Below are 10,694 nucleotides of genomic sequence, written 5' to 3'. Positions count from 1 at the left end.
CAGCCACACACAAAGGTATTAAATGGTGCTTTTTATTTATTGTACAGTGGAACTTGCAAAAACAGTCAAAAAATAGGTCTTCTCAAGCTCTGCCTGAACTCTTCTGTACCCTGAATACCTTCTCTATAAACAGTTGGATAGCTAAACTGCTTATCAGAACAGAAGTCTCTTAACTTTAAAATCTATAATGTTCAAAGAGAGGTTTATTCCATGCTATAAAGAGAAGAAAAGAAACACAACGTTTCGGATGTGGAGCCTTCTTCTTCATTCCACACCCGAAGAAGGCTCCATAGCCGAAACGTTGTGTTTCTTTTCTTTTCTTTTCTTTTCAGCATGGAATAAACCTTTACTTGTTCCTTTGCAGCCTACACATGCTGACGCAGCTATCTGCTTGAACTACTAATGTTCAAACATCCCATGATAGGTCACTTCTATATTTGATAGGCCTGTCTTTTTTCATTCCCAGGCATTACTATGGAATGTAGTTGAGAATAGAATCCTCCATTTCTCAGAACCTGCCACTGTCCTACAATATTACACAATTTACTTTGAAGTGCATTTTCTTTACATACAACTTTGCAGGAGTCTGCAACAAGCTCATAAGCTGTATTTTTTAGGTCAATTCCCTGACATCAAGAAGCATCTGGATGAAATGCTTTGATCACTTAGCTACTGGCAGCTGAATAGGCATGATGGCCCAAATGACCTTCTTTTGTCTGAAACACTTAATGTTGTTAAATGATAAGCTTAATGGTTTCATTTTTTGTGCCCCCATAGCCTCAAATGTACTTCCTTAAAGACTCCTGTAAGATTTAAATGTTATGGGATATTTGTACTGATAGTAAATAAGCAGCCCCAGTATGAGTATATGCATGTTTCTGTCTGCCCTGGGAGGGACTGGTGTCCCGTCTAGGTTGTATCCTTCTTTACACTCGCTAGATGCTGGGATAGACTCTGGCTCCCTCTGCAAGTTTTACAAAAAATGTTAAAGTCAAACAATTTCATTTTGTGTTCTTTAAAAAAAATCTATCCTATGCATGGCCTTGAACTATCATTTTCATGCAACGCTAGTATGTTGTAGACAGTTTACTGTACCTTGTGTGCACCTTCTTAATTTTCTCTGGGTATAGGGATTTCATTGTTCACTGTCATGCATTATGTAATCTTTGAGTTAACGTCAATTCCTTCAGTGTTTTCAAAATCTGTGTCACCATGGCAACCACTTCTACTGACATTACTGTCTCCAGGGGCTTGGCCTTATTCTCATGTTCACATAGATCGCAGCTGTTTTCCTCTAACAAAGCAAATTATGCACTGGGGCATATCCTGAATCTGGAATATTTCAAGCCCAGAGGTTTCTTTTTTATGTTCTGTAGGTAGGCCATCAGTTTACAAGATTATGTTTGTTGGGTATATTTATACTTTCTTTCCTAAAAGTATGTATTTTCACCATGCAATTGTTTCTGGTCAGAAATGATAGAAATAGGTTATGGGAGACATAACCCAACAAGAATTCAGTTTAAAAGCCAGTAAAGGTTAAATGAGCACAACATTTTGTATAGTACAGGAATTCAGTTAAAGGTCTTTTTCATATTTTCAGAATGTTGCTATTTCAGTTTTCATCGCATTACATGGATTCTGAAGCAATTCATTATTGAATCCTACGTGTGTAAGCCATTTTCTATTTTCATAATTACAATAAAAATAGTAGGACAAATGGGATTTTATTTTATTTAATTGAATACTGCAAAATTTACAATTATACAATTACTATAATGTATATCCAATATTGTTACAGAAAACAATTGGAAATTACTTTGAAGTGTACTTAAAGCCAAAGGCACTTTTTTTACGCAAAAGTTCATGGGAGTGTGAAACAAGCTACCCAGGCATGTTGTCGAAAGCTGATACTTTGGCTTCATTAAAAAAATAGCAGAGATCTTTGGGTTAATAAGCTTCTAATTACCCAAACGAATCAGATGGATTTACAAAGTATTTCTTGTTAAATTATGGGAATAGGCCCTAACATTTTACATAAAGTTTCAGCTTTTTACAAATTGTGATTCCAAGCATTGAACACAGAGGTATGTAATCTTTTCAGAGATGCCCTGAAGCACTTAACAGGATATTAGTGTCAGGTGTACATAATTCAGGCAAAGAAATCATTCAATCACCTTGTCAGAGACATTTCTGTATTCCAAACTAAAAACAAAGAAATGTTACTTCACAATTTGTTCTTTGGAAACAGAGATATTAAGGGATGATAACCTTATTAGTAAATTTTGTATTTAATAAGATTTGTACATTTAAAATTGTTTTTTGTTAGCAGTCTTTCCTTTACATCGACATTCATTTATAATAGTGTCAGTTTTAGCATTCAATTATTCATTTCTAATACTCACTAAAGTATTGTTGTATCATTGTATGCGACATTATCATGATAAAATTAACACAAGAAGACTGTGAAGTTTAAAAGATTAGAAATGCACAATGTACTGTATGTCGAGGGAAACTGTCAAACATTACTGAGTACAAGGAAATTACTATATTACTGTAAATCATTTGAAGGATATTTCCAAAAAAGGAGATGAGGCTAATTGGCTGAGATACCACAGAATGATTTTTTGTTAAGCTCATAAGCTGTAATTGCAAGGTATTCTGTACCAAATACTTCATACATTTGCAGAAAACAGTATTTGTGAGAGGGGTACCAAAGACATTTACTGTACATTACAACTACTTTACATTTAATGTAAGACTTCTGATGTAATTTACATTACAAAGTGAGTACTATTGGCATTACAATCTAAGTGATTTTGCAGTTTGCAAAGATTTGTGTACTGTATATCAGAGTTGCATATCTAAAATGTAATAGAGAGAAATGTTTTTGAAGTGGCAATGTAGAATAATGATTAGATGGAACTGTTCAAAATTCTATAAGGCACTGAAAACATCTACCCAAACCTTCACTTCAAAGTAAAAAAATAATAATAGAATATTATAAAATTAAATACAATTAAACTGAGATAAGATTGCATTTTGCACATAGCTGTGAATATGAGGAAACAGCCAAGGCATACCAGGCATGGAATTCTTCTATCATTAATGTAAAATCCATTGAAGTACCTTCTCAAAAAAAGTATTTAGTTTACAGAATGACTGTCACACCACCTTCTTCAATGAGGGTATCTTTAGTCAAAAGGCACCAAAAATCTGTTCTAGAGTGTTCTACTTTCATGATGTGGAGGTGAATGTTATGTTAGACCCTCCTCTGTCACAAAGTCAATACAAATGATTCCAGATTACATCTTTTTTTTGTGGTACTTGTGGTACACCCCTGTCCTTATGTAGGACTGAGTTACACCTGTCAAAAATAGCAGAGTAAAAGATGCATCCTTATTTTGTCATGTTTGTGCAAATTAATCACTTTTCATAATAGTAAAAAAGTGAAGTGCAAATGTGCATTTACTGAACCATGCACAGATGTGGTATGTTTTGGGGGTGGCATTTGTCAAGATTGGTTCTGATGAAACAGATTTTAATATCGTTACAAAAATAACTTCTCATACTTATTTAAAGTGGCCTTGGACTATCATTTTCATGCAACGCATGTATGTTGTAGACAGTTTACTGTACCTTGTGTGCACCTTCTTAATTTTCTCTGGGCATAGGGATTGCATTGTTCACCGTCATGCATTATGTAATCTTTGATTTAAAGGCAATTCCTTCAGTGTTTTCAAAATCTGTGTCACCACTATCCACCCAGCTGATTGCTGATGTGTGGTGAGTGTACTGGTGCACTATGACTGCCGTCGCATCATCCAGATGGATGTTGCCTATTGGTGGTGGTGGAGGGGAGTCCCCATTACCTGTAAAGTGCTTTGAGTGGAGTGTCCAGAAAAGTGCTATATAAGTGTAAGGATTAATTATTCTTATTAAAACGTATGCACAATTTTGAAAATAATTTCTTTAATCCCAGAGTTTCAAGGGCTGTCTGGTAGGTAAAAAAATAAATCTTTTCTCATTTATAAAAAACACTAATTTGCTCAAAAATATAGATCTGAGTTCCATGAACAGAAATACAAGTTAAGGGAGAAGAGTTTCATGAACAGAAATACGAGTTGTTTTACTGTCCCCAAAGAGAGGGTCAAAATGCTTGTGCTCTGAATCTGTAAGAGCTGTTACCAGATGTTTGACCAGGTCACGTGCATATTTTTAGTATCTAACTTGGATTTTAGGATAAATTTCAATAAGTCTTAAGTCCAGTAGCTCGCTGACATAATGCCACTTCCACTTCTGTTTGCTTTTAATATTTCTGCAGAAGTTAAATTTTGTGCAGTCTTTGAGGCAGGGTGTATTGGCAATGATGTGTGGCCCCTCCTCCTCTTTAAGAAGAACCAAAAGCAGATCCTAATTTCAGAAACATCAGTCCTGTGCACAGGGCTTTCCTGTGTTGATTTATGGATGTTGTGCTATGTTCTTATGGAGACAGATGGTGTTCTGGTATGTGACTGACACACAACATTGGTCCTTGAGGGATTTGATAGTGGAGTGTTTCGAATAGTGTCTGAAGTCTGTTTGCAGAAATAAAGATTCCCGTGCCAGTCTGATGTTAACTAACCTAACCTTCAGAAATTAAAAAAGATTGGTGCCACACTGTGTTCTGTTGATAAGCAGAGCATGTTGGTGGATACTATGTATATTCCCCAATACCAGTACCATGAAAGGTACCAAAGAAAGGGACATTTCTGTGCTGGACTAAAGGACTATATCCACATTGTTTATAATCAACATCAACCATTTGTATATTATCATCAGATCAATTTGATTTCACACATGAATATGGATCAATAGATTTATGGTTAATCTAGAACTCAGAGAAACAGGTTTCGTACCTACATCTTCACACTATAGTGATTGGCAGCTCATCCTTCAGATGATGACAAAAATTAATACACCACATTGACATGACAGATGTCATACCTTCACAGCCTAATGCAGAAGATGTTTTGTGTTGGTGCAGAATTTCTTTTGGTAGCTTAGAGTACGGGGTTTCTTGCTCTGTTCAGAGAAGTTGAAACAAATTATTTTCTTTGGTAACAATGTTGGTGAATAAAAGTATTCAAATTTGTTAATTCAGGAAATGTAACAATAAATGTCTACAAGTAAAAGTAAAAACCCACTGTACAGTATGCATCAAAAAAGTAGCAACAGTAAGATTTTTACCACTCACATAATTATATGCAATATGTGTATTTACATCTAAAAAGGAATAGAAATGTTAGTCACATCTTTGCTTCATAAAACACATCAATTTTTAACTATTTCCTAATCCTCTTTTAAAAATCAGGTGTCTGGAGAGTATGTGTTAGCAAAACTTTCCTGCGTAACTCTACTGAGCATGCTATAACTAAGTGAATCATTAAAACTTATATAAACCTGTAATCACTATTTTCTTTTGTTTTTGCTCCATCTTCTTAATTATTAGGTGTTTGATTGGTTTTGCATATTTTTAATTTTTAAAACAAAAACTATTACTTTATGTAAACGTCTGATATTTCTATAATTGATTAGTATTGAGCCCTTAGTTGTCCTTTTTATTTTTTTCATGCTGACGTACTGCAAATATTCTTCACTTTGGATTTTTTGTTTGTTTATATCAAATGATAAACACTTAATTACATCCCTAAATAAAATAGCAAAAATATAAATGTTGAAAGTAAATTTACAGATTTATATCTATTATGTATATTACTTGTTAGCACAAGGGTGCCTTCTAGTGGCAATGTTGACACTGTTTAAGGCATTATGTGGTTTTGGTACTTTCAAGCTTGTGGTTCTGTTCTAAGATGACAGCTACAAAAACAAAGTTTTACGTGACTGTCACTCAAGTGCTCCAAATTCTACTTGTCTTTTAATAAGGAATATTACAACTTGGTGTAGAGGATAGTTTATTATTGCAATTATTACCTAGTGTATTTCTGTGGATGTGAATGTCACAGAAACAACATGGAGCTATTAGTAACTTCAGTAAACACACCATATACAATGAAGGACAAAAGGACTTTGACTATACTGTACATTAAATGGCCTGAATACTTTTATAAGGCACTGTACAGTATATTGATGACTTTTAAAGAAAGTTTGTTATTTTTGTGCATATCTTGGTTTTCTACTAAAACAACTGCTTTGACTACATGTAACAGTCCCTGATTAGTCTTTGCATTTGAAATACCAACATTTGACTGTAATGAGGGTAAGAACTTATTTTCATAAGGTTTAATTAATGGTGACTGTGATGTACCTTGGACATTTTGTGTGAGGTGGCTTCCACCTATGAGACTGTAAGAGAAATAGAATATAACTCTAAAACATTACTTATAAAATAACACAAAAGTATACTACGTTTTTAGTAAAAACATAGATGTAACATTGAGGCCTTGGTACGCTTCAAATCTTTCTCCGACTACACTTAAACATCAAATGTTTCTCTGACTCAGTGCTGAACATGATCCTCATTTTCAAATTCACTAAAAGTACATTTATTTCATTTAGTAATCAGTATGTTGATGTCAATTATCACCTCATTGACGTACCTTATTAGATGTGATGGAAGACATTGTGTGAGCATTATGATTGCTGTTGTGTTGTTCAAGCTGAGGGATGTATTTGATGAATGATTTATGAATAAATTATTTTTAATCTGTATGTGGGATATTTTGGTTTTGGTTGCTACAGTATGGTATCCACTTGTGGCTGCTATGTTATCCCTTTGACTTTTTACGGAGGTAGCTTAAAGAAAAATGTGAGATAACGCATGAACAACTGAAGATCTTGAAAATGAATATATTGTAAAGCGTATGGCCGACATTGCAGGTTGTTCGAGCCGGCTTACCAGCGCGGTGACGTCACCGACCTTCCCTGTGAATAGCAGGGACCGCAGCCGTCGGGCTGAGGGGAGATCTCCCTTTAGCTCAAGTGGCTGGGCCCCTGTTAAGTGACGCCGGAGGCCTGGGTTTGAGTCCCCAGTGGTGGGGGGCTGACCTGAGGTGGCAGTGGTGAGGGTGCACACCCACGTGAACCCGAGAGCGCTACAATATGTACTTACATTGTGCAACAATTCAGAAGTTCAAAAGAATTCTCCAAGTGGATGGTGCAAATAAAATATTTTTACATGGAAAAATCATAACCTTGTACATTTAATGTTTATTCCTATTAAAATCTATTTAAACAAAAGCAATACATCCATTCTTGAAGGGCCTGCATTATTTCAATGAGATATTACAGGCCATTCCAAACAAAAATCAACCACAACAGTCAATTATCTTATATGATGAATGGTATGCTGACTGCAGCATCCCCAGTTGGTATACGCACAGCCAGAAATTCTTAATACTTCCCAATGCTAATAAACAACTGATCTGAAAAAATGTAAATTTTGTGGAACACCTGGCGTTGTCTCAGTAGGAACAAAATTGCCAAAGAGATTGACAAAATTGACATTAGAGAATTATCAGGCTCGAATGAACTGATAAAGCTATTATAGACACAGTCAGACTGCAAGTGCCAACTTCCTGAGAGGTAGTGTCAGGCAGCCTGGAAAGAGACAACTAGGCATTACTTTCTACATCACAGTAATGAATGATGCCATTTCCCCCCTCAATCATAAATCAAACATACATATGACACTCAATGAAATTCAGAATGTAAATTCAGAGTTGAATGGTAGAATCAGAAGAATATGTAATCAGATATTGAACCTGGCATGCTAAGCTCGTGTTTAAAATATTTTTTTACATAGAGCAATTAAGAAATATGTGATATTCAGTTTTATTAAAATCAGGAAAATGCATGGTGGAATTGTTTCATGAACATTGTCAGTGTAGAAAATGTTGTAGTGATACTATACTGATATAATACTTCTTTAATAAAGTCATAATCTTGTCCTGGTCTTCACAATAAAGAAACCCAGATAAAAATCTGTGCAATACTAAAAAATGAAAACATGTCTATTACAAACCTTTATATATCTGTGCTCAATATTAAGAGCCTGACAATTGTTTCCTATGTATGTGACAGTACATTAAACCATTTTAAAGATGTAAGAAAACAATTGAAACAAAAGCAAAATAATCTGTCTAGTCTTTCTTTAGATTTTTTTCCTCACCACTGTACGGTCAGGCTCACACATAGCCTCTTCACCTTCCTCTCCTCTTCTTTTCTCTTGTTTGTTTCAATTATGCATTGGCACACACTTCGTTTGTCCTCATGGGTGCTGGGAGGGAAAGTGTTGGTCTGGGGTCCATCTTTGGGGAGGTAAGTGAAGCTCACTTCCCCGACCTCAGGACGGCTGCCCCACCTTCACCCTTTCTGGGGAGGTTCTCAAGCACGAGCCAGAGGGGAGCCCCAGCCACATTATTCTCTGGAACTCCAACTTACTAATTCTCATTCTCTCGGTCCCCTGAGGGTTTATCCCAGTTAAGAGGCAGCGCCTCAAAGCGACTCTTGGCGAGTCAGGGTACTTCTTTCGCTTCTTTCTCAACCCCTCGGGCAGTGCCCCTCAAAGTGATTCCTCCAGTCAGGGGTTCTTTCTCTTCCCTCTTGAGGGGTTCGTTCCCAGTCATGAGGCAGCGCCTCTCAAGCGACTCTCCGCGAGTCAGGGGTGTTTGCGTTTTTATGCCCGGGAAGCAGCGGAGTCAGCCAACTCAGTCGGCCACCTGGGTTCCCCCATGTGGTCCGGGTGCTCTTTTCTCTACTTAACCAACCCCTGTTTCTCCCCTTGAAAAACAGACATAGTGTATATGACACCTGTATTTGTACTGCATTTAAAAATATGCTATGGATGGAAGTTTGGACTTAAATTTCATTTTCGTGGCTGGCTGCATCTGGGCAAACATGTTGCTTTTGAGTTTAACAACATATACAGAAGACATGAGAAAATCCCACAAAATATGTAAGCTCTGCCAAAAAAACTTAAGTCAATTTAATAAAATGCATCACAGGAGAAAAATATTTATAAAAGTGGGAGGAAAGACATTACAATATTCAAAACTGTAACTTTGTGGGGAACTCACTACTAACCGTTTCAATTGAGGCTGTATAAAATCAATCAGTGGAAGGGCATACAGACAAGGTTTATTTTTAAGTTACACTTACAACCTGAACTCATACAATATGACCGCGAACTATGATTATAAACCATCCATTTGAAACAGAGGTGAAACAAACAAACAACAAACAAAATAATAAAGAATTACTGTGTATCATAGCAATGACAAATAATGCATAAGACGTAATGATCACAAAATGTGAGAAACATTTAGAGATTATTATCTGTGTAGTGTACACAGATAATTATACAGGGATACTGAATAACTGTTGCTAGCTTATTATTTTTTCTCCTTGATTTTATTTTGCATTAAATTGAAAAACGCTACGTATGTTTGTCCTCAAACTGTAGATTGTCCAATATATGAGGGGCTGATGGTCAGTATGTCCTTTGGTTGACTGGAGTGAAGCTTAGAGATGTTTATATCCTTGCTGGATGCTGTGGTGAACCCTGTATTTGATGAGCCTCAAGGAATCAATCCACCAGCTCTCTCTGGGGCTGGAACTGGCTAGTAGCCATCAAAGCTCTGGTGTATGCTAGGCCCAGAAATCTATTTTAAGCTTGATAGAACATATTCCCACCTGGAGGGTTTTGTCTACAATACTTAAAACATCTGTGTTTTCTAAATGCTCATTTCATAAGTTAATCTCATCACAAAAATACTAGAGTACACCCTTCATCTTTTTATTATCACTTTGATGACATAGATCAGGGTGGTCAGTGTCTAGTCTGCTAGTTTTCTAGGTCTCTTTAAAGAACCAGCACCTAAAGAGTGGGGTTAAGTTTGTAAATTACACCTATTAAGCCAATTAAGAGCTGACACACAGACGCACCTCACAAAGACCATAGTTGGATCTCCCTGGTTGACCCAAACCCAACACGACATGACCACAAATATTAAATAAACATTTTCTCTTTTTTAACATTTAATATGAATAATTTAATAATTTTGTTTTTTAAACAAATTAATCGGTATGCCACAGCCATCATGAATTTGTAGAGGAATTCCCACTGGAATTCCCAAGTGAGAATTATACTTCCTGTTTTGCTGTTTCAGAGTTTATCCACAGGGTGGGAGTCATGCACCAAATTCCAGAAAGCAGATTGTAGGTGTAACAAACCTTCTGAGCATTTGCCAATAAAATTATTACTGTTTCTTCTGTGTGATTATTTGGATATTCTTTCTGGAGCAAATAGTGCTGGCATTCCTGTTAATAACAATAATGTAAATATATTAAGAGACGAACTGTACGGTATATACTATATACTTAGTTCTTAAAAGTTACATTTATTAAAATATACTGTACAATTAGTTGAGAAGTAAAATGAAGTGAAGCAGCCCTATATTTCTACAGTAGTAAATATACTTATACTGAGTACATGGACTTTAGGCTTCATGCTTGATGTGATTCGACTTGCCTTCATTGGTCATTTCTTTGAACCGCAAGCGGTGTAAACCATCTTCCCTTCATGGAAACTAGATAATTCCATCAATGACTTTCTGAATTAGGAATTTGTTAGCTTTTCGAATACTGAGCTTTTACCACTGCATTTCCTGATGCTGATTAAAATAAACAACACTCTC

The sequence above is a fragment of the Atractosteus spatula genome, chromosome 3, assembly GCF_055471065.1.
Source record: "Atractosteus spatula isolate fAtrSpa1 chromosome 3, fAtrSpa1.hap1, whole genome shotgun sequence".
Lineage (NCBI taxonomy): Eukaryota > Metazoa > Chordata > Actinopteri > Semionotiformes > Lepisosteidae > Atractosteus > Atractosteus spatula.
Note: the sequence above shows the minus strand (reverse complement) of the source record.